Raw genomic sequence first — 26,152 nt, 5'->3', positions numbered from 1 at the left:
GTACAGCCATGGACCTCCAAGAGCTTATTGTCCAATAAACAATTAATATGCTTTGGCAATCCGCCACTATGTCACAATTATATTTTACCTCTAAGCCAGGAACGTCTTTCCATTTCCCTTCTCTTCTTTGAAGTCTAGAATGTCTTCATTAACAGGATAATCTTGATGATATAATGATACTGTATATTCAATTGTTTCTTATTTGTCCAAGGGTTTGCAGCACAATAAACACTTCATGTAATGTTTAATACAATAATCATTCTCATAATTCAATTAGGAGAATATGTATTATGTGTTAATTTCTTTCCTGTTTTGCACAGAGTTGGTTCCACAGACACCCTCTTAAAACACATTACATTCTAGGTACTCCAATTTAGGCAATTAAGATTCTGCCCACCCTTCATTATATGGCCCTTTTATGGAAACTTATAATCCAAGACTTCCTCTAGAACTGTGGCTATATGTAACCTTTTTTAGTAGACTTCAAAGGGTGGTCAGGTGGTATTCTAGACCTCTAATGCTCAGAGCTTGCCTGTGTACAATTCCTGATGTGTTCCTGACAATTTCAACCATATGATGACAATGTTAGAGTAACCAAAAATATCTTTAATCAACAATTATACAAGATTTAATTTGTTTTTATCAAGTGGATCTAGAATAATTTACCCTTGGTGTCTAGGGGAACAAATTTACTTCAAGACTTCAGTTCTCAACTTCTGCAACTTTTCCTGTGTAATCTATTGTGTTCACAAGATCTTAATATATATGGAAGAGATGAGTTCTTTTTTTTTTTCTTTCCTTTACTGTAAGAGGTACTTCCAAGTTTCAATTTGAACATGTAATTTGGGGCTGGAAAAAGAAAGTTTTGGATAAGTTATAGAATGGGATACACATTTTAATTTTCACAATTTTCTAATTGCTATAACATTCTGAAGGAAAAATTTCACACAGGACTTCCTGGAAACTACATCATATCCTATTGTTTCCATTTTTCTCTCATCATTGTGAAAACATCTACGTCAGTCATTATAGACTGCTTCAATATGAACATAGCCATTCTGTTACGACTATCAAATCTGAAGACTATCAACATCTAGCTCTACATCTCCTCTTTTGTATTTGTACTCTACTTTCCTTACAGAACTTCTAGATTATATATATAAAAAAATTGCTCAGATAATAGTGAGAGGGCTTAGAAAAAAATCATGACTATGGCATTCAAATCTATAAAAATATAAGCAATAATAAAAATATTAAAATGCCTTTTTCCCCCACCATACTGTTCTGTTTCTAATTTATAATTTAAGGATAAAGTTTTTGTTTTTTTTTAGTAGAATTTTCCTTTCATAATCTTTGGCAAACTGGCAACAGAAGTGTTTTGTTTAAAATATTATTAAAAAGGATTTCTTTTTTTTTTTTGCAAGGAAAGAATAAAAATGAAAAACACTTCATGGAATAAATGTTAACTTTCTCAGCAAAGCTTATGTACTGTTACATCAAATATATGATTTTATTTTGGATTCAAAGATGTAGCAATTTTCTAAATAGATGTTACAAAATGAATTATTATTTGTTTCTCTATGAGTTGTATTATTATTATGGATGTAAAGATATAAAATAGAGTCAATACTGATGCAAGGAGAAGAGAAATAGAAAATGTTAAATGAATTATGATATTACAATGCAGTACACGGATGGAAATTTTAAAAGGTTGAAATATTTTAATAACTACAGAGAATGCATCTAGATAAAATTTAATAATAAATGGCATTGCATAAATCATTGAATGCAGTACAAACAAAAGGACTAAAAAAAGGTATGTTTTAAGTTAATAAAAAATGTGTATGTGTGTGCGCACACACATGTGTGTGTTTTCTGCATCACTTTTAAAGATTAAGAGTTCTTGAAAGTAAGAAAAAAGAATTATAATCTATAGTCATTGAAGATAACCTGAGAACAAAAGGAAGATTTACTCTTTAAAATATAAAATATACAACATGATGACTATAGCTAACACTGCTGTGTGGTATATATGAAAGTAGTTAAGAGAGTAAATCCTAAGATTTCATTTTTTCTTCCTAATTGTTTTTTCTTTTCTTTTTATTGTATCTACAAAAGAAGCCAAATGTTAGCTGAACTTATTGTAGTAATCATTTCACAATATCTGTAAATCAATTTACATGCTATATATCTTATACAGTGATGTTTGCCAATTTTTTTCAATAAAAATGGAAAAAGTAAAAAAAGTAAAAACAATATTTAAATAATTGAAATTATTTGATGCACTATATTATTATATTTGATTATATTCAGAATGCTTTAAAATGTAATGTTCACACTGGAGATAGCTGGATAAAAGTAGACTATATGATCTGTTTTTTAAATTTGATATTTGAAAATAAAACAAAATATACAAAATATCCCATCACCAATAAAACACTATAAAGCTAATATGACAAGAAGTTCAAGTACCCCTAGACAGATCATACAATTATTTTTTACTAAACTTGAGCCAGTGTTAAGCTTGTGTTTGCAGTCAGTTAACTGAGCTCATGTTTGACTGGGACATTCCTGGAATTATCCCACATTTTTTTAATGGAAAACAACAAGGTTTGTATTCCTGAAGTTCCTATGTACTATTAAGATTCTATTTGCTAAATATTTGCTAAGTTGCTAAACTAATTGTATTACATAAATAATTACCATGAATTTCATACTTCTACATTTAAAAATATTTAACGATGACTTTATAAACAATGGATTGGTAGTTCTCCTATTACACAATATTTATAAATGTAATCTGCCTTCTTAAAATTAAATTAATTATATTTGTAATACATCCACAAAGTTGAGTTTACAGCTTTCATTTATCCATTTGCCCAATTCTATAATATTCCATTGTATGAATACATCACAATATATTTATCTATTAAATGATATACATTTGTTGAATATTTATTTCATACTCAGGCTTTATTTTTATTTTTTTAATTTTTATTTATTTATGATAGTCACAGAGAGAGAGAGAGAGAGAGAGAGAGAGAGAGGCAGAGACACAGGCAGAGGGAGAAGCAGGCTCCATGCACCGGGAGCCTGACGTGGGATTCGATCCCTGGTCTCCAGGATCGTGCCCTGGGCCAAAGGCAGGCGCCAAACCGCTGCGGCACCCAGGGATCCCCTCATACTCAGGCTTTAAAAAAATAGTGCTGTTATTGACATAGGATATCTGTACACCCCTTGGACTGTATGTGTGAGAAGTGAGAGATAGTATATATATCACTTATTGAATAAAACATATTTTAGTAAATTATAACATTTCTTCATGATTATCATGGCTATCATTTGATTCTTGCATTTCCTTTTAATATATAAATCCAGCCTCCCAAGCTCCATCAAAAGCCCTGTTGGAATTTTTTATTTTTCCTGTTGGAATTTGTATTTGAATTCATTTGAATATAACTCTTGCATAGATTCTAGTGTTCATGCCTTGAGAATTTGGGCTAGACTTCTGGAAATCCTTTTACCCTGCTAAGTTGTTTAGCATAGGGTGAAAAGTCTTACTCCATCTTTTTTTTTTTTTTTTTTGTCTTACTCCATCTTTGAATGACATCTTCAAGTTAGCACTCAAAATAATTTTACAAATCATATGAAGGTTTTCATTGTGCCAGTAATCAGAATTTAAAATGGTATCTCACATAGATTTATTACAATTTCTTCAACAACATCGGAGCACTGTCCAGTTGTTTCTCTTCTATATAATGTCTGATCATAGATTTTGCTCAAATTTGGTAAATTTCAACAGTATTATTTGCTGTTTTTGTCTTGAATAATTGAATTTCTTTTTATATTCTTAATAATTCGTTAGTGTATCCTACTATGAATTCTAGTTTTATTTTGTTTATAGTATATTTTGTATTTAAACATTTAGATTTATTCAAAACTTCCATTGTTTCTCTAGTTGTTTGCACTTTTTACGACTTAAGAAACTGTTCCCTCACTAAAGTCATTCTATTTTTTTCATTAAAAAATGTTTCTTATCATTTGTAAGAAAAAACCTGTAAGGCATATATTTTTAAAAAAATATTTTATTTATTTATTCGGGAGACACACAGGGAGAGAGAGGCAAAGACATAGGCAGAAGGAGAAGCAGGATCCCTGCAGGGAGCCCAATGTGGGACTCGATCCCAGGACCCCAGGATCATGACCTGAGCCAAAGGCAGATGCTCAACCGCTGAGCCACCCAGGTGTCCCTGTAAGGCATATTTGTGTCAAATGTGAACTAAGAACTCACATTTTTTTCTAGCTGAATAACCAACTGCCACAAAACTACTGACTTTTCTTGTTCATTGAAGTGTTAGTTCCATAACTTACTGTTTCCTTAAATGTTTGGAGCAACTTCTATCAATTCCAATATTAACCACTTAATTAATGTAACTTTTTGCAAGTCTTCACATATGTTTAGGTATCAGTCTACCCACGCATATCCCAATCTTGCAAATGTGTTTTGTTATTTATGTCAACTTATTGCTGGTAATCAAACTCACTAACTCTTCTTACATCATTGGTTAATATCTTAGTTTATTCCTTTTTTGTCTTTTAAGGGGGATTTGGTGGGAAGAAAATAAATACAAGTACAGGTGGCATTAATCATATTTAACTAGAAGCATACAAGTTGTTTGTCTTTAGATATTGTAAACAACACATTATGTCTTGATATATAATTTTAAAGCATAGTTTTAGTGTGAAACATTATTAGATAGCAATGTATTTGAAGGTCTATTTTAGATATTTAAATGGTTAAAGAATTCATTATTTTAAATACAACTATAGTGATATCTAAAGTTCCTCATAGCACAATAATAATTATATATTTAGCATATATTTATAGAAAGTAGAATTGATGTTCAAAGAATTTGAATATTTTACAGTGTTTTTGCTATACTGTAAGTTGGCATTTTCAATATCATTAGATGTTCAAATTATTGTCAGAATTTCATAACTTATCTCTGTACTTGCAATTTGGCCACCATAAGACTCATTCTCCACATAATATCCAGAAAGATTGGGACGCCTAGGTGGCTCAGTGGTCAACTGTCTGCCTTCGGCTCAGGGCCTGATCCCAGCATCCAGTCAGTCCCACATTGGGGTCCCTGCGAGGAGCCTGCTTCTCCCTCTGCCTATGTCTCCTCCTCTCTCTCTCTGTGTCTCTAAAGAATAAGTAAATAAATATTTTTAAAAATATCCAGAAAGATTAAAATAAATACATGTGAAATTGTCACAATCATTCATAAAACCAATGATACCTTCATATTATGTAATAAAAAATCCAAACCCCTTTCCATGACCTGCAATAACCTACTTGACTTTTTCGCTAACCATTTCTTGGGTTCTCTTTCCTTGCTAAACAGTGTCCTGTATTTATTTTTTGTTCTATTTTGTTTAAATGCCACACATTATCACGTCTTTTTCCTCACATGGATAGAACACTTATCATCCAGAATTTCAAGTGAATACTTCTTTATCATTTAAATCTCAGTTCAAAAATCAACACATAGATTTATTTTTACCACTCTACTAAATTAGCCCCTTCCATAATTTTCTGACATTAGCTTCTTCACGTTTATTCACAGAATTTATGTGCACTGAAATTATTTTATTTACATATGTGATTATTGTCTTCCTCCTCCAATAATAGAGCAAGCTCTTTTTCTATTTATTGATGTAGTCTGGTATTTAGAGTAGTGCCTAACATATGATCAACATTTAAAAAATATCTTAATGAAACAAAATGCAAGATTATCTATCCAAAAAAAGAGGGGATATAATGATATTTTTCTTCTACACGCTGTTGTCCATAGGAAACCAAAAATAAACAATATATATAATAACATGTAAACTGGAATTGGAAACCAACTATATGCATAGTGTAGGTGATATTGGCATTGTGTTGGGGACTGGCCTGAAAGCTCTTTAGTCCTACTCTGCCTCTAGTGTTGTTTATCTTCGTATGCTGATGCTGAGGATGCAACATATGAAAAATAAAAAGAAAGATGGCAATGGAGTTTACATAGGAGGTAACACATACTATGAAACAAGTTATGTCCCAAAACAAGAATACCATTAATACTCAGAGAAATAGGAATAGACTAAAGAGCTGGTTATATTGAAGATGATACAGATATATTCAAGAAAATTACAAGAAGAATTCATTTCAATTCATCATAGTTTCACTATCACATTGAAAGAATACCTATTCATCAGTGGCAATTCCTTTATGAAAGAACAGATGCTATGCAGAGACTTTATATGATTTGAGATAGTCCGACATGAGTAAAGAGAAGAAAATGGTGATACCTAGCCATTAAAAATTGCTTACGAATGAATTACATGGCAAAGTACCAGCAAAATGATTTTCAATAAAAAGCTAAAACCATGCTACAAAATTTTAAGGTTTGTATCACCTTACAGAATATGCATGATGTATATTATACGCACATAATTATATGCTTATAACTCTATATGTATACAGTATGTGTGCATATGCATGCATGCAGCTCATCCATGGAAAAATCCCTAATAGCATACATTACACCCACAACCACATTGATAACCACATAGTTTCACAAGAGAAAAGAAAGTTCCTGATATAATAAGCTAAAATATTAGCAATGACTCCTCTTTGTGTTGTGAGACTATGGAAGGTAATTTTAAAAGATTTATATATTTTTACTGCACTTTCTGTATGCTTTACAATTTGTATCTGTTTATAGTAACTTTTTATAAAAATAGAAATTATTACATCCACGATCTATTATAACACAAAAGGCAATCCATACTTTAATCTTTTTTGGTTCCAGCATACTTATTGCATTGATATATTTTGCTAAGATAACAAAACATTGTGTTTAGTAAGCTTTTAAAAGTGGAGGAAAATGTTTTTAAAATTACATTTTATTTATGATTGAGTGGGGATAAAAATCAAGCACAGTTAAATGAAATATCCACACTAACCCTGAACGGGATGGATTTGAGTTTATCTAAATATTTTACACTATAGATTGTCACAAACACTATATAAGGAATTTATTTATGTTCTCAACATTATTATTGTTAGTTTTTAATCAACTACTGACCCTATGACACAAACCAGATTGACAATAGAGCAGAGAAGATCAAAGTTCTCTGTCCTTAGATAGCTTATGGTTGATTTACCAAGGGAGTCATAGTGGACACATAATCACACAAATCATCACTATTATGATATATGTGATAAAAAGAGATCATGGTTGCTATATGTGTGTTGGTGGGGGAACAAATCCATTATTTAGAATTGACATTTAATGTGAGACCTGAAATTTGTTAAGGAATTAAATATTAATATATGCTTGGAATAATTACCACTTCAAAAATAGATAGAAATAGAAAGAGATGGAGACAATCCTAAATTCATAGTTATTCTGCAAAATTGCCAGCACATGTTTTCTTAAAATGGAACTAAAAACTGACAGTTACTCCACACTCGTTTTGTCTCAAATTATATGCAAAAAAGTATAAGTAGAAAAGTAGAATAAGTTATATGTTTTTGGCCACATAATTAGCAAAAATGTTTTATCATGTCCATCCAGGATGCTTTAAAAAAATCATTCAAAGACATAAGCCATCAAATAATATTTTGTGACAGGAAGTGTGGATTTACATATGACTTCACATGGAAAATTCAAAGACAACAGCATGTCTAGATAATTGAGAAATGAGCTAAACTATGCAAAATATAGTCAACATTAGAAATTCTTACCTACGATACTAATTTAAATGGTATCTTTTCTAGAGTTAATTCTAAAAATATTAATCATATATTGAATTAACGATTATTTAATATTTATTAAATAGTATAATATATAAATAATAAATATAGAAAATATAATTACATATAAATAAAAATAAACTATATTAATAATTAATAGATTTAATGAATATCAAATAATGAATAAAACATTCTAGGTAAGAAAATGCATCAAACTTATTTATGAAAACATTGGAAAGTCAATAATTTAGCCTTATATTTGACTATTTTAAGAAAATAAATATTTATAGATCAACACTAATGAATAAAACATTTTTTATACCAAAAATATCTTAAGTGGCAAATTAATTATCATAGAGTAAGGGGCTTTCCTTTACTGCACAAGGCACTTTGCCTTGCTACCTTGAAAATATACCCTTACATACATATAAAGAAAACAAAAACACAAGAAAAGAAAAGCAAAGGCTACACTTCAGAGCAGTTACTTCACCAAGACCAACAGGGCACCTCAGTACATTTTCTCCCTAGTTGGCATCACTTAAGGCACAAATGCCTTGAAAAAAATACCCAAATTAAAAATTATTGTTCACTAATAAAGCATATACTTTTATTACTCTAAAGCCACAGTGTTCTCTAGATATAGTAATTTTCAAGATATTTTGTGTTGCCTTTCCCAACTTATTTCAAAGAAATGTTATCATCATAATAACCAGCATTTCCTCTTCATATTGATAATATGTATAAAACTTAAAAAACAAATCATTTCCAATTTCCAGTACTTCATGTAAGGAGTTTTGAAGTTGACCCTCTGTCTGAACAACATTAAAAGCTCAATCAACCAGAAAAAAAAAAAAAAAAGAAAAAAGAAAAAATCAACACTCTTGGATCCCTAAGGGAGAGGAGGACACAGGACAAACAGCTGCCTCCAAGATTGGAAAGACAAGTAAAATACAGAGAATTTTGACTTACCAGAGCGGAGACTCATAAGCAGTAGCTGCCTCAGTAACCAGTGTCTGGAGAGAAAATAAATCAATAAAAAAAATAAATTAATTAATTAAAAAACCCAGGGAAAAAAAAACTAACCTGTAATTGACGAATTGCTGGAGGCTCAGAGTTGCCAACTCTTGAGAGTCTTAACTCCAGAGGGATCCAGTCAAGGGAGGGAGTGGGGGACAATATTGTGAGATTAATCTTCAAAAGGTCAATCAAATTCCAACAGCAAATATTTGAGAAAAATCACCTCTTTCTCTCAGCTGGAGGGGAGGAAAAAGAACCATTTTGAAATACTCCAGGCACCTTGTTCTTAACAAGCCTGCCCTTAGGGGAAACTAGCCAACCAGAGCTTAACTGACAAGGGGAAGGCGCATACTCAATGCAGCCCACCTTGGCCATTCTGTCCCAATGAGGGAGGCGGAAAACAAAATTGAGAAACTCTTGTGAAGTTCACAGTCCAGAGGTATTGGCTCACTAAAAGACTGACAACTAACCCTAAGACTATGTAATGCTTCCTCTCCCCCACAACACACTACTGCATTAGTAAATGCCTATTTATAGCAGTTTCTTTTACCTTGTACACAATGTCCCACTATCAAAAAATCAAAAAAAAATTATAATAGAGACCAAAAGGCAAAGTCATACATGCCTTTTTGAGGAGACAGAAATTCAGAACCAGATGTGGTTAGAGACTGGAATTATCAGACCAAGAATTTAAAGCAATTTTAATTAATATGCTAAGGGTTCTAATAGACAATGTAATTAGCATGCAGGAGAGATGGGACTGTAACTAAAGGGATGGACATCCAAAGGAAAAAGCAAAAAGAAATGTCAGAGATAAAACAAAAACAAACAAAAAAGCAAACAAAAAAAAACACTAACAGAAATGAATGCCTTTGATGAACTAATTAGTAGACTTAACAATGCTGAGGAAAGAGTGAAAGGTTATATCAATAGAATCCTCTAAAACTGAAAATCAATGAGAACAAAGGATCGAGAGCCACAGCATAGGGAATATAGTCAATGATATTGTAACAATGGTGCATGGTTATGGATGGTAGTTATACTTATGGTGAGCTTACAGAGAACATAAGGGGAAGTTGAGTCACTATGTTGTACACCTGAAACTAATGTAACGTTGTGTGCCGACTATAGTCAAGCAACAACAAAGAAAACATGAAATATCCAAGTAGGACAACTATAAAAGGTGTAATATATGGGTAATGGGAATAACTAGCAAGAGAAGAAAATAAAAGAGACAAAAAAATTTTGAAACAAAAATGACTGAAAATTTCCCTAATTTTTTGTCAGACACACACACACACACACATACACACACACACAGATCCAGGAAGCTCAAGAAATAGCAAGCAGAAAAAATGCCAAAGAAAGTACAGCTTCACATATCATTTCTTCAAGAAAGGAAAAAGCAAAGGTAAAATAAAAGCTGTTATTTTTCTCATTTGTAATTGATCTAACAGATTACAGTTTGTTCAAATAATAATAATACTCATAATATACCCTGTTATGTATGTTATATATAAATACATGTATATAATTTATTTAAGGACAGATGTTTGTATATAAGTGAAATTCATAACACGGTGAAGGAGAGAGGGATTACCATTATTTTGTTATAAGTTACTCACCCATGCACGTGAAATGGTATAGTGCTATTTGAAAGTGGGCTTGGATTAGCTAAAATCATTTTTTTGCTATAATTATTTCTTAATAACTCTAAGGCAATCACTGAAAATGTTAGATAAACAAATAGTGTATATGTTAAGAAGGGAGAAAAAAATGAAATCATGTTAAATGCTCAGTTAAAACCCCAAATAGATAATAAGTCTAGAAGATAAAAATAGAAATAAATAATGAGAGCAACAAGGGGAAAACAGTAATGAATAGGATAGATATTAATTAAAATATTTTAATCAAAAAAACATTTTAATCACTTTGAGTGTCAAGAGTTCAAACACACCAAATAAAAGAAAAATTGTCAGTGGATCAAATAACAAACCCCACTGTATGTCACCTATAATACATCATTTAGTAGAAACCCACTTAAAAATGAAAAAAAAAAATACATAAAGATTAGAAGTAAATGAGAAATGCACCCTGCTAACACTAATCAAAAGAAAACACTAAAAAAAAAAAAAAAGAAGAAAAAGAAGAAGAAGAAGAAAACACCAATAGCTATATTAATTTCAGAGTGGATTTCAAACAAAAAGGTTCACTGAAGTAAAGAAGAATATTACATATGATACAGGGACCAGTTTTCCAAGAAGAACTTAATATGTATATTCAAGACTAACAACAGAGCAAGCCTACTATGGTAAGCAAAAACTGACCGAATTAAATTTTACATATAATGGATGGTTCAGTGGTTTTAATATATAGCAACAAAAATTGCGCTTGGGCATAAAAAATGGCTAAAGAGGGGATCCCTGGGTGGCTCAGTGGTTAAGCTCCTGCCTTCCGCCCAGGGTGTGATCTTGAAGACCCGGGATCGAGTCTCACGTCGGGCTCCCTGCATGGAGCCTGCTTCTCCCTCTGCCTGTGTCTCTGCCTCTATCTCTTTCTGTGTCTCTCATAAATAAATAAAAAAAAAATAAATAAATAAATAATAAATAAAAAATCTTAAAAAAAAGTCTAAGGAATCTTGAACATACCTACAAACTTTAGGTAGGGTACGTAGGCCATAGTTACGAATTTCATCAAGGTACCGTCTCTCTCTCACTCTCTCTCTCTCACACATATATACGCATGTACACACACACTTCTCAGTTTTAGGAAATGAGTTTCCATTTTTAAAATAAAAATGGGGGGCAGCCCGGGTGGCGCAGTGGTTTAGCGCCGCCTGCAGCCCAGGGCGTGATCCTGGAGACCCTGGATCGAGTCCCACATCAGGCTCCCTGCGTGGGGCCTGCTTCTCCCTCTGCCTGCCTCTCCTTGTGTTTCTCATGAATAAATAAACAAATAATATTAAAATATAAAATAAAATAAAAATAAAAATAAAATAAAATAAAATAAAATATAAAATAAATAAAATAAAATATAAATGGGAAATATCAGAAAGGGAGACAGAACATGAGAGACTCCTAACTCTGGGAAACGAACTAGGGGTGGTGGCAGGGGAGGTGGGCGGGGGGGGGGGGGGGGGGGGGGGGGGGGGAATTTGACTGGGTGACGGGCACTGAGGGGGGCACTTGATGGGATGAGCACTGGGTGTTATTCTATATGTTGGCAAATTGAAACTAATAAAATTAAAATTTTAAAAAATATATAACTTACACACACACATATATATATTATGTATATCATAAAATTATACTTTGCCATCAAATTTAAGATGTTACTATTTGAATATATTTTAAATTTAAATTATATTTTTTTACATGACAAAGTATATAGTTTTAGTAAAGTGTATTTATAAAAGTTATCAAACATCAAGTATTATGCATTGTCTATGTCATATTGTTAGCTGATTACTTAGCTAAGAATTCCTCTGAAAAACAATTATAAATTACCAATCATTACATCTGTGTTTTTAATTTGTTTACTAGGAATTTGACATGTAGTGGTAATATATTTTATAATTTAATTTGATATTCTTTTATTAGTACTACACTATTTTATGAAACAAAACATTATTTGATGAATAATACTAAGATAAAATGTGCATGCACCTTATATATGTAAACATGGAGTAAAAATTTTGTGCCATTTATGATATACTTTGAAATAAATTTGCCCCAGATAGATTATGAAAAAGATGAGAGCCCAGGTAAAAATAAAAGCTGAGGTATTTTTGAACATCTTAGTTTCATGAACAGATATCAAGGCTACTTTAAAAAGAATTATTATCGAAGTATAATTGATATAAAATGTTATGTTAGTGTCAAGTACACAACATAGTATTTTCAACACTTAACAATTCCTACACCACACCATGCTCACCACGATAAATGTAGTCACCATCTTTTAACACACATTATCATAATAATATTGATTACATTCCCCATGCTGTCTATTTTTCACCTCCATGAATTATTTATTTTTTACTCAAGTATCAATAACACCCACATAGCATTATGTCAGTTTTAGTTGCACAATACAATCATTAAATATTTCTATATGTTCCTTAGTGCTCATTGCAATAAGTATACTCTTAACCCCCTTCACTGAATTTCCCTTTGTTTGCATGATATATAGAAAAAAATCTGTCGTTTAAAAATGTTGAATACTTTTATGTCCATTTCAGTAAAGAATTAAAAGTACTTTTAGGTCATCAGTTGATTCTGAACATATTTTAGTAAGAAACATTGGTAATTTTTCTCAACTCTTATGGCACACACACTATATTTTGTTTTTCTAACAACTAAAAACAGAAGAATTATTTTGGTGAAATATTATTTAGTTTCAAGACAAAATATGATGCTAGTTAATGAAGACTATTACATCTGTGTATATGATGTGTGAAGAAAGAGCCTAAGTTATGGATATGAAGACCTGTTTTTATATATTATATATTTTGTGTGTGTGTGTGTGACTACACATACATACATATGGCTTAAGCTACCACACATTTAACTTGAGTGTGATAATCATGTTGATATGAATTAAGAATGAACATCTAATTTTATCATATATCGATGTTTAATATTCTTTAAATTGCTCTACTACCCTGAAGATATGTATTTCTCTGAACATATGAGAAAATATATGTCGATGATGGATTTTTTAATGTTATATAGGGAGAAAAAAACTAAAACGAAAGATGCTGCTTTGTGCATTGCGTTTCCTTACAATGCATGCATTGACTAAATTGTTCCATATGATCTGTTCCACAAACAGTTATTATTTGTAAACATACTAATATTGTGGGTTCCATTTTCCCTACGAGGGAGATGGGTATTAGAGGGTGGTAAAATCTGACACAATTTCCACTCGTATTTCTTAGGCAAATAGAACAGCAAAAGCATTCCCTTCCACATCGATTACAGAGAGTTTTCAAATACTGATTAGGGTACGTAGACATTTCATTTTACCACCTATTATTATGATTTTGATATTATCCTCCAAACGATGAAGTCACACATCCATAATGCTTCGGGTTAGCCACTTTTGACTCATGACTATCCCGTAGATATTCCATAAGCCTTCACTGTAGGAAAAATGATATTAATACATGATAATGGCAAAGGAAATAATTGTATACGAATAGCTGATAATCACGTGTGTTAATTAGAAGCATAAAAGCCACTTTGAAATTTAACGGGTTAACACAGCAATGATTTTTTTGTGTTTTAGAAATTGTGATTGTGTAGGAATCCTGGTTTTGGACAGCCTGGGAGGGGCTGATTGTCTAGGACAGCTGCACCACATGTCTTTGGCCTCAGCTGGAATGAGCAGAGCAGAGTGACTAAGATGCTTATGCTTCTTTTCCACATGATCCTTCTTGCTCTCTCACCATGTGACCTCATCCTCACTTTTTGTTCTTTTTTTAAAAAAAGGTTTTATTTATTTATTCATGAGAGACACAGAGAGAGGCAGAGACACAGGCAGAGGGAGAAGCAGGCTCCATGCAGGGAGCCCGATGTGGGACTTGATCCCAGGACTCCGGGGTCATGACCTGAGCCAAAAGCAGACACTCAACTACTGAGCCACCCAGGAGCCCCCTCAGTTTTTGTTCTATTTCCAAGCATACCATTAATCCAAGCAAGCCCATACCCAGCTTCAGGCTTAAAAGTCAGAGAGACAGGCCCTTACTTTAGGAAGGAAGGAGTGATGACATCACATTTCAAGTGGATGTGAATACAGGCATGAGAGAAATTTGAGGCATTTTTTAATTTACCAACATATGCCCTCTGGCTACAAATTAGTCTTCCTTTAATGATAAAAGCATCTTTCCCCTAGCTACAAGAAAGTTTTCTGTGAAAAGCTCAGAGGTTAACCCCTTCCCAGGAATTGCCCTTAGATTAAAGGACTTGCCTCCTCTAATACATCTCCCGTCTTCTTCCGCAGGCTGCATGCAATTATCTGCCCATGCTGGGTGTAAAGACTTAGCCTCCTTGCCTCAACCTGGGTCAACTTGGAGATCCATCTCTGTTCCAGAGCTGTCAATAATATCGGCTGAGGATTTGTTGTAACTTCATTAGAGTTCCCATTCTTCCTCTGCCCAAAGCTGCTTCTGTCATTCGCTCAAAGATTTGTCTCTGAGAGCTTTCACACAATTTCCTTCTCACAGTATGTTTCTCAGGAATCGAATCTAAGCTACTCCCCCATATAAAATATGTTCTCCCCCATTCCTGGAAACAGCAAATTATTTTCAGTTGAGGCATCAGACTCAAAATTCATAATCTCATGAACTGCATTAGGTCCAGATGCAGATGAAGCACGAGGGTTGCTTGTGTTTAGGGGCATTGACTCTTGATCCAAGACAGTGAATGAAAAAGAAACATCATTCCCCAAACACCCAACATTCAAGAGTGAGACAGGAATAATATAATCCACAATGGGAACTACTGATTTGAGTAGGGAAGAATTAGAAGCATTTATAAAATCCAGTCGAGCATATGTTCTACTCCCTGGGAGTAGTTTCCTCATCTATTGTTCTCTTGAGATTTCAGCTTTACCCTCTGATAAAACTTTGCATCTGCCCTCTGGGGTGGCATTTCCTTTTCACAAGAATAGCCCATGATTGAAGTTGGGTAATATTCCATTCAACTTCCTTTTCATAGAAATCTGGGCCCAGATCCCATTTTTCTAATTAAACAAGCTCAATGCCAGTTAATCCAAGTCATTATTATATTTGTGAATACAACTCTCTTAAAGATTTAGTGTGTTTTCTATGAATTCTTGTTTCAGAAGACACATTCACACATTTTAACGAAATGGAATTTTTTCTAGCTGGAACCATACAGCTAATTCTATAGGCCAATCCCTGTAGGATTCTTAAAAAGTTCTTTTGGTCTAGCTGAGCTTGTCTACTATGCACACCTTAAATCCTTCAGAGGTCTTAACAGAGTGTGTTACAGCTCCATTGTTAGTTATTTTCAGAGCTTTTTTCTTTTTTTTTTTTTTTTCCTTCTTCTTCTTTAAAAATCTTACATGCGGGCAGCCTGGGTGGCTCAGCGGTTTAGCGCTGCCTTCAGCCCAGGTCCTGACCCTGGAGACCCAGGATTGAGTCCCATGTCGGACTCCTTGCATGGAGCCTGCTTCTCCCTCTGCCTGTCTCTGCCTCTCTCTCTCTCTCTGTCTCTCATGGATAAATGAATAAAATCTTAAAAAAAAAAATCTTACATGCTAGGGAGTCTAAAGATTTTTATAGATAGATACATAGATACATAGAGGATAGATAGATATACCTACACACATATGTTACAAATAAGATTATACATAATATATAGCAAATCCTGAGCCATACAGATTTCACATAAATTCTTTCAAACTCTCTCCTTAGCTGAATACTTTCATACAATAACGTAACATGCCTAACGTGTCCTGACATAGCCAGGAAAAGTCAGGAGCACTTTTAGCATGCATAAGGTCTTTAAGCACATATTTTATCTTCTATATTACAGGTAATATTTTGGCCAAACATTTTACTACTACTTAAGTAAAATTTTTTAATCCTTTTCTATGCATTTCCTCACTATTTTTTCAGTTATGGCTCAAATACCATTTGCCGTTTTTCCTAGTTTTTTTTTTTTTTTTCTTATGGATTCCTAGCCACTTTCCTAGTTTCCCCCTGATGCTTGTTATAAAAATCAGTAACATATATTTTGTTTTTGTTGAGGGAGCATCTCACTTACACACACCAAGTTCTCTATCAGAATTTGCTATGAAATAAGTGACCTCAAAACCTATTGGTATAAGAAAACAATGTTTATTATTTCTCGTGATGCTTACTGTCATCTGAGCAGTTCCTCCCTGGGTCATCTGATTATGAGTTGACAATGTAGAGTGGCTGCTCTGGTAAGTCTGGGGCCTTAGCGGGGATCCCTGAGCTGGAATCTGATTCTCCATGCAGTCCCTAGAAGAAAGTTCCTGGATTATTCATACGGTAGCTCAGCAATTTCAGCAGCTAGAAGTGTCATTGTCCAAAAGGCTATTTCAGGGCTTCAGTTTTGTCAAACTGCTAGGGTCTATGCAAATTATATGGCAAATATGAATTCAAGAGGTGGAGAGAGAGAGAGAGAGACAGAGAGAGAGTAAACCTCCCGAAGGAAGAAGGAGGCTCATGTTGTGCAGGTACATGCATACAGGGAGAGTTAAACCTTTGGGCCACCCCTTTTACATCTACCACAATACAACATAGGAGAAACAATACCCCTAAACGACATTTAATTCTATATTCTCAATAACGACAAACCCAGTCAGAGGCTATCTTGTCTTTGTTACAAGCAACAAGTATGATGTAATTTTCCTGTGTTTTGCATATTAGGAGCTGCAGTCAAACTAACGAGCACGTCTGAATTCATTATTTAATCTCAGACTACCCCTCATTTTGCATTCCATATTGCTTTTGATGGTTTCACATCCTTCAAGTAATCTATGTCCTAAGCTTCAAGTCATTGTTGTGTACCTTATTTTGATCCAATCAATCAGTTTCCAAGTGATGCTGACTTTAGATCTATAATAGGCCTTTTATTATTTTCTTTATATTCCCAGTGCAAATGCTCTTTCCTTGGAATTTTGTTATTTAAATACCAAAATTAACAATGTAGATTGTTCTTCCTTAACTCTTTCTTCAGAAAGTGCTAACAAAATTTCCCTAGGGGAAAAAGTATTCAAAGACATAGTAAAATTAAAGACACACTTTGACAATTCAGCAAATTTCCCATAACTTTAACCTGACAAAGTATGAAAGACCTGACACACAAAAATATAGTAAATAATATATATATATATATATATATATATATATATATATATATATGATGTATTATATATAAATAAATATTTGGCCTTGGTCCATATACTTTTGCCAAATATACCAAGTGGTGATTTCCTATATATCACTTATGCTTCCACATAATTTGTTCCATTTCCATTTCTTTCTTTTCAGTCTAAAGTAAAATATATTACCTTTTTGCAAATGGAGAATTTCATTTCAGTTTCAACAAAGAAATCAAACAAAAGCTTTTGTAAACTGACATTTCCAGATTTTTAAAAATCCCTTTGTAAGCCCCACCACCATCATCACCATTCTCACCAACAGATGGAAATTACTTCTCCCTCTGAACTTGTAGAATTATTTAGAATCTTTCTTGCAGTATTAGAATTCTCAAGCTAGTAGTAAAAATACTTGCTTACTTGTTGGTTGTTCTATAAGGATAGGAGTAATGTCTAACATCCTTTATACAGCAAGAAATATCTTGTGCAATGTCTTTTAACATGAAGTCAGCAAATAATGGCGGATCGGAATCCTTTTAGCTATGGAACAATCAGCTTTGATATAATTATGAGTTTCATAAAGCAATAAAATAATTTTATTCAACTGCATTTTTCCAAGTTCAATTTGTCAATTTTTCTGTCCTCAAACTTTATTAGTTTGCTTATGTGTCCATAAACTGTAAAACATTATACTCCTCTAATCCATCCTGTGTTTTGACAAGTAAGTACTTCCATTAAACTTTCCTGATCATGCAAATCCCTGTTTAAAACCCATCAAACATCTCCCAAAGAAGGCAAAACTTTTATTTATTTATTTCTAAGATTTTAGTTCTTTACTCTTGAGAGACATAGAGAAGGAAGGCAGAGACACTGACAGAGGGAGAAGCAGGGTCCCTGTGGGGAACCTGATGCAGGACTCAATCCCAGGCCCCCAGGATCATGACCTGAGCCAAAGGCAGACGCTCAACCACTGAGCCACCTGGGTGCCCTAAGACAAAACTTTTATTTTATTTTTTAAAAGATTTTATTTATTTATTCATGAGAGAAGCAGAGAGGGGAGAGAAGCAGAGACACAGGCAGAGGGAGAAGCAGGCTCCATCCAGGGAACCCGATGTGGGATTCAATCCCAGGACTCCAGGATCACGCCCTGGGCTGAGGGCAGGCGCTAAGCCACTGAAAAGATTTTATTTATTTATTTGTTCATGAGAGATACAGAGAGAGGGAAAGACATAGGCAGACCCCTCGCACGGAGCCTGATGTGGGACTGGATCCCAAAACTCCAGGATCACGTCCTGAGCCAAAGGCAGACACTCAACCGCTGAGCCACCCAGGTGGTCCAAAACTTGTAAACATGACATTAAACTCACTGCTTGATTAATATAATGCCAACTGGATTCTTATTACTTAATAATCTCTTTCACGTCCTCTATGTACCAAAATAAACATTAATTCATATATTAATTTTGATTCATTAAAAAATTTAATAATTCAATTTTTAGATTTAATACTTAAACATTAATATAGTATAAATATATAAATATAGCATGATTTGATACAATATTACAAATTTGCTTTATTGCTTGTATGACATATTTCCCAGAACATTCAGTCATACATACTTCATTTAGAACTTCTAAAATCTTGCATTATCAGGCAGCCCCAGTGGCTCAACGGTTTAGTGCCTGCTTTCGGCCCAGGATGTGATCCTGGAGACCCGGATCGAGTCTCACATCGGGCTCCCTGCATGAAGCCTGCTTCACCCTCTGCCTGGGTCTTTGCTCTCTCTCTCTCTCTCTCTCTGTCTGTCATGAATAAATAAAATCTTAAAAAATAAATACATAAAATAAAATCTTGCATTATCTACGAACTACACATAGTGCTTTAGATATAACTGTCAAACATGATTACATGATTATGTAGATTACGGCCTTTTGTGACCCATTATTTTATTTTTATATCGTAAGTACATAATATCTGTGTCAGCAGTATTATTATTTGCTCAGACTATGTTCAGGTTCTTGCAAAGTACCAAGTGTTTCCATATGGAAAACTGTAAATCAGGCTTAAACTAAACGTTACATTGTGATAGTAAATCCAAAGCCTTGTAATCTTGACTACTGCAATTGAATTTTTCTATATTTTCATTGTTAATTTTATGTGCTAACTTGACTAGAGGATATTCAGGTAACTGGTAAAGCATTATTTTGGGGTGTATTTGTGAGGGGTTTTCTGAAAGAGACTAGCATTTGATTCAGTAGACTGGGTAGAGATCTGTCCACATAGTGTGTTCAGGCATTGTCCAATCCACTGAGGGCCCAGAGAGGCAAAGGAAGGACAATTCTCTCTTGAGCTGGGGCATCGATCTTTTCCTATCCTTAGACTCAGAGCTTCTGGTTCTTAGGTCTCGGACTCTAGCATGGAAACCAGAGACCTCCCGGTTCTCATGCCTCCATCCTGGACTGTGTGTTACAGCAGGAGCTCTCCTGGTTCTCAGACCTTTGGATTCAGTCTGAATTACATCACCAGCTCCTGATCTCCAACAGATCGTGGACAACAGATTGTGAGACTTAGCCTCCATAAATGTGTGAGCCAGTATGCACAATAAATCTTAGATATAAATACATAATCTATTGGTAACCCTAGCTAATACATATATTACTTAATAACTTAAAATTTATATTTAATTTTCAATTTGTTAATTCTACACTATCACTACTATGTTTACAAATCCTTTTGAATCCTGTCATTATCCTCTGCTCTCACCTATACTATCAATAAACAATAGAACTTCTATATTTTTATAAAACGTTTTGGTCAAAATATTACGTAGATTAGGAAAAAAGTACTCTTTGGCACATAAAAAAAAGTCAAGCAAACAAAATCACTATTGTAGAATCAGTTGCTTTATCTGCCTAGCACTCCTATATCCTTCTGGGTAATTAGTCTATCATCAGTTTCAGAAAGTTCTTAGCACGTACATCTAATGTTATTACTTCTGTCCCAATGTCTCTCCCATCTTTTGCTGTGACTTCAATTATATGTATATTAAAACCATTTACTCTGTCTCATATATCTTTCATGCTATTTTTCTTCTGCAGTTTCCATCTTTTTTTTTTTTTTTTCACTCAGCCTCAGTCTGGAAACTGGTGTTTTCTGGCATCTGGTTCGCAAATCCTTTTATGCTGTGACCGAAATTGACCAAAAAAAGCAATTGTGTTCTTAGCAGCCATTACTGTTTCAGTTTTAGTATTTGTAATTAATCCCTTTTATTATCATTGTTCTATGGTAAATTCCCTACTAATCACCTGTGTTTAGGAGCATACCATTCCCACCATTCCCATTTATTTTTAAATCCATTTGTGATAACTCTACTATGTTACTTATCTTGGATTTTGCCTCTAGAATTCATTCTTATTTTTATTTTTAACTTGGTCCTCTTTACCATATGCCTCAACATTTACATTTTAATGGAATTGTCTTTAATTACATTGTCTTTGTCTTTAATTAATTAATGTAATTGTCTGAGTCAGGCTTCTCCAGAGACACAGAACCAATGGAATCTATATCTATCTATCTATCATCTATCTATCTATCTATCTATCTATCTATCTATCTATCATCTATCATCTATCATCTATCTATGTACCATCTATTTATCTATCTGAAGCTATTTTAAGGGATAGGCTCCTGTGATTATGGGTTGTTGGATAGTTAAAAATCTCTAGGGTAGTGCTTGCTTCGGCAGCACATATACTAAAAATCTCTAGGGTAGGCTTGAAGGCTAAAAATTGAAGTAAGAGCTGTTCCAGTTGTGAATCAGAGTTCCTTCTTCTCCAGGAAACCTGTTTGGTTTAAAAATTTCAACTGATTTTATGAAGTCTACACATTATCAAGAGAAATCTGCTTTTCTTAAAGTTGACTGGTTGCAAATGTTAATCACATCTTAAAAATGCCTTCACAATGACATGTAGACTAGTGTTTTACCAAACAACTGGGCCCAATAGCCACCAAATTGACACATAATGTTAACCATCAGAATCATGTGTGAAAAATAATAAAGACTTCCAAAGATGCTTTTATCTTCCAGAGTTAACCTTATAGTGTGATAGCAAGACTGAGACAAAATCACATCATACAGACTTGAGGCAGAGTAGTAATCTTTGAGTGATTCTCTAGTTCACTCTGGTTTGATTCTCTGGTACATTCACACTTAGTATAATAGATACTAATATTTGTTTTAGAATTATGTTTCACACTGGTTTGATTCTCTGGTACATTCACATAAGAATAATAGATACTGGGCGGCCCCGGTGGCTCAGCGGTTTAGTGCTGCCTTCGGCTTGGGGTGTGATCCTGGAGACCTGGGATCGAGTCCCATGTCGGGCTCCCTGCATGCATGGAGCCTGCTTCTCCCTCTGCCTTGTCTCTGCCTCTCTCTCTCTCTCTCTCTCTCCCCATCATGAATAAATAAATAAAATCTTTAAAAAAAAGAATAATATATATTGATATTTGTTTTATAATATGTTTCTTCTCCTTAGAAACTAAGGAACTTCAATTTTTATTCCCTAAGCACTGAGAAAATGTCAAAAACCCAGCCGTCCTTTCAGATTCTTTTGTCTTGACTTTTAAGGTCTTGCCCTACCTAACATAATAGTTTGGCAGATGTCTCAAGGGGAAAACTGACTATCCTGCTCCTATCTCTGTACCTCTCTTTGTTCTGAGATGTCACTTCCATCAAATTCTGGTTACCTTATTAATTCCAAATACCAGAATTGTATGTCCCTATCTCATTGAAGATTGATGAAATCTCTTCCATCTTCTCTGTCTCTGGGCATTAGTGCCCAGATTAACAATTTGTCACTCCATATGAAGAATGGTCAACCTCTAAGAAGGAAGGAAGAAAACTGGTGCAACAGAACACTGGCTCACTCATCTTTAGTTTCCTTCTGTATAGAATCTTGGATCATCAAGTGTTGATTGCCACAGCAGCTTTACAATGGATTTATTATTCAGCAAAATTCCTCTTCTTCTCCTCTTCCTCCTCCTTCTTTATTTAGATTTTCTCTATGACCTGAGTAGGACTTTTGGTCTATCAAAGTTATGCATAGCTGGGATTGGAAATTACTGTTAGGGTTTTTGCCACCAAAATTAAAATTGGAGACTATTTCAAGAAGAAGCACATGGTCAATAGTTTCAACTGAAGCTGAAATCTTAACAAGCTGACTGAAGAGTGCCGATTAAATAATGTGTCATTGTCTTTTGCGGAAACAGATGATGTTAAGTGTAGAATATTTTGAGGCAAAGCTATGTCCAAGTATGTTGTTGAATATTCAAAGTGACTCTAACAATATATGGACTGCATCACACATTCTAGTGGCTTAAACACGTACAGAGAATGAAGATGAGTATTGTGGGCATAAGTGCATAAGTAGCTTTTGTCTCTGTGTCCACTTACTTCCACTTAGGGTTTCATGAGTGACTATGTCTAATAAATGAGTTGGAAGGAAATATCAGCATAAACTAACAAGTACACTGTGAATACCAGCTGACTGTAGTAATTGTAAGACAACATTGAATATGCATGTGACCTGATGTTGGATAAGGTAAGATGTGAGACGATGTGGGTCTTAGAGTCAATACAATAAGTTATATATACCATTTTATTCAATGTGAGCTTCATCAGGATTCACGATCTTATTTAATCTCCCATTCCACTTACTCTTTGGTCTTATTTCTCAATTGTCTCAGAATTTGATTAAGGACAAGTAGTGTTACTTCTCTTCCTTCAAATCCCAGAAGCTATGTTAAGGATTGTTTTCTTTAAACTAAATATAGGGGGTGGGGGGGAAGTATCACTTTATGTTGTGAGTCAATAAGATTAGATTTGATTCAAAAAGTTCCTCTGTACTAGACCAAGAGAGGAAATTGGGGGGGGGGGGGGAAGGAAAAGAAAAGAAGAAAAAGGTAGCATGGTTCATATACCTATTATAGCAATTGTTTGTTTATCTAAAAGTGCTACATTCACTTTGAAGATAATAAAACGTGCCATGTGAAATTAACTTGATTAGGAGTCCCAGAAGAGAAGCAGTAGGCAGTATATTGTCTAAGACTTTGTGACATATGGAAACTACCTGAAATTATAAAACATGGCATTCTAAAATATAAGCATATGTAGCGTGTAAATTAAAAATCATTGCCCTTTTCTGACTTAGATTTTTGAAATTTAGCTAAAGTAGTAGTTTATAAATCCCAGAATGAATTCAAGCAACCTAAGTTGTTTTGGGCATGAAGCATATTTTACAGATGCTATTTTATCCTGTTACCCAAGAAACCACTTGCATTTATCACATTACCCCAGGACCTGTTTTCCTCTTTAAAGGATTCACATTTAGCCTTCTGTACCCCCAAAACCATTTTATTGCTACCTCAGGGACATGTTGCTTAGATTCTATGAATGCTTTCTATAAATTTCCCCTATAATGACAACATTGTCTAAATAACAACAAATGCCAAAAGCACTTTGTAGCTCATGTTCACTGTTGTTTGGCCAGATTCCTCGGGCTGTTGATACCACTCAACTGTAATCTATTCAGCCGGAATGATCTTTTTGAATTTATAAGCCATCAAGGGACATGAATCATACTAAACTCCGGCTTATGCCACGTTTCTAAATGTGCTAGTCCTTGATCTTTCCATGACTCTAACCCACTCAGCACTTACCAGCATGGTGTTTTTACCCATACCTTTCACTCTGAGAATACTGATTTAGTTGAATATCTGCCAAGCCCTTTTTCCCTCTCACATTCATCATCTTCTTGGAATCTGTATCCATATAGTGTATAGAAAGATGTCTTTAGTTATAAAAATGACCGTAAATTAAAAGGAAATAATGCAAGTACTCTAAACTGATGCCTGTTCGTTATATATTTAATAATTTTAGTAAGTAATGTAAAGACTTGCATACAGACATTTATGGAATAAATGATTAAACAGCTCACCTTCAATAAAATAGAAATGACCATAATCTGTTTTGCTTATTAGTCATGCTGATGTAAAGAGATCAAGAAATTGGTAGATGATGAATGCAAGAGGAGTAAACAGGCTGCAAAACACATGTGACAATAAAATCTTCCCTGTATTTTTCCTTTGAAACTCAAACATTAAAAATGCATTTTTTAAATTTTAACTCCTCTGTCTGAATTTTGCTTGGTTTCCATTTTTGTGTTTCTGCGCATTTAAGTTCATGAGCCACTACTTAGGAAGCAGAAGGGCTCTGATTTTGAAAAGCTTGTAAAATAAATTTGAAAACCTGTTTCAGGTCTCAAGTATGATTTTATCCCTGAGTTTTATATGATTTATGTTTGAGATAGAATTTATGTTTATGAAGGCATTCACAATCACAAGTTATCTTTGTTTTAAATAATTAAGTTGAAATGGGTTACCTGTAAATTCACATCCCACAAACACCCTTTAAGCAAGAATACTATTTTAAGAATACTATTGCTTTCACTATTCTCCATACTAAAAAAGAAGCCTCAGGTTTTTCACAGCCATTCTTACACAGATAGTAGAAGCAGTAGGGCACGCATTTAATTTCAAATTTTAATTAATGTGAAAGAACACTAGATCCTGAAGTACATGGCCAGCAAAAATTCCTAAGTAAATAATGAAAAAAGAGATTAGATGATTTGTTATATAAGATTTAGCAGAGGAAGATTTGGCCGTAAGTAATTTTATTTTGTTTAACCTACTTTGAGTTTTCCCTAAAGACATCTTAGAATCCTTTAATGAAAATTAGACAAATAGTAGAAATAAACTATTTTCAAGGTTAATTATTATCTAATGATTCAGCACGGAAATTTAGCAATTTAGGAGAGACTCAGATATGCATAGGTTGAAAAATAGTTAACTCTGAAACAGGATCTCTCTTTTCATTGGACATGGATAGCACCTCCATCTCGTATTCTGGGTAAGACTGTCCATTGAAGGACGCTTTGCCCCTGAGTGTTTTATTCTTCCATCAGAAAGCATGCTTAATTCTACTGTTTGAATTAATCAAGAAAAATGTAGAGCCAGTTTATAATTTGCATAGTACTATTGACACCTACGTAAGAGTTTGTCCTTGCGCTTAAAGTGGTACTTGTTCATTTTGTGGTTTCTTTATTCACAGGATTTTATTTCCTTCACTTCCATGGATATTTGTTTCTAAATTTGTTCCCTGGACACTTAGTTTGCTTCTGACCCTTTGCATAATTAATAACTGAGACTTTCTAAGCCAGTGGGTCACTAAATTGCGTTTATTTTTCCCTCTGGGGGAAAAAAAAGATACTCTATGCTTTCTTATCATTTATTGCTTTTTCGTCCCTGCTTCAAATGTATACTAATGTAATTATATTTTCAAAATCTTAACTTTTCTTCTCAACGATAAAGAAATGAAGTTGTGAAAATACACAG

General features: G+C 33.8%; 1 long non-coding RNA gene across 9 annotated transcripts in view; it reads right to left on the bottom strand.

Moving 5' to 3' along the window:
• Positions 1–26,152, bottom strand: part of LOC112652778 (uncharacterized) — a 186,514-nt gene that overhangs the window by 95,417 nt on the left and 64,945 nt on the right. For 7 of the 9 annotated variants that reach the window (XR_007410430.1, XR_004815253.2, XR_004815251.2 and 4 more), the window contains 2 exons: positions 16,712–16,835; positions 8,774–8,817 (listed from right to left, as the gene is read on the bottom strand). This is a non-coding gene — a long non-coding RNA (uncharacterized LOC112652778). Of the gene's footprint in view, positions 1–666; positions 850–4,561; positions 5,208–8,773; positions 8,818–16,711; positions 16,836–26,152 lie in introns of those variants that run through there. The other 2 variants (XR_004815258.2, XR_004815256.2) reach the window with 2 other exon arrangements.

This window comes from Canis lupus, chromosome 4 (genome assembly GCF_003254725.2).
Source record: "Canis lupus dingo isolate Sandy chromosome 4, ASM325472v2, whole genome shotgun sequence".
In the NCBI taxonomy this organism is placed as follows: domain Eukaryota; kingdom Metazoa; phylum Chordata; class Mammalia; order Carnivora; family Canidae; genus Canis; species Canis lupus.
Note: the sequence above shows the minus strand (reverse complement) of the source record. Positions and strands in the feature narration are given on the sequence as shown.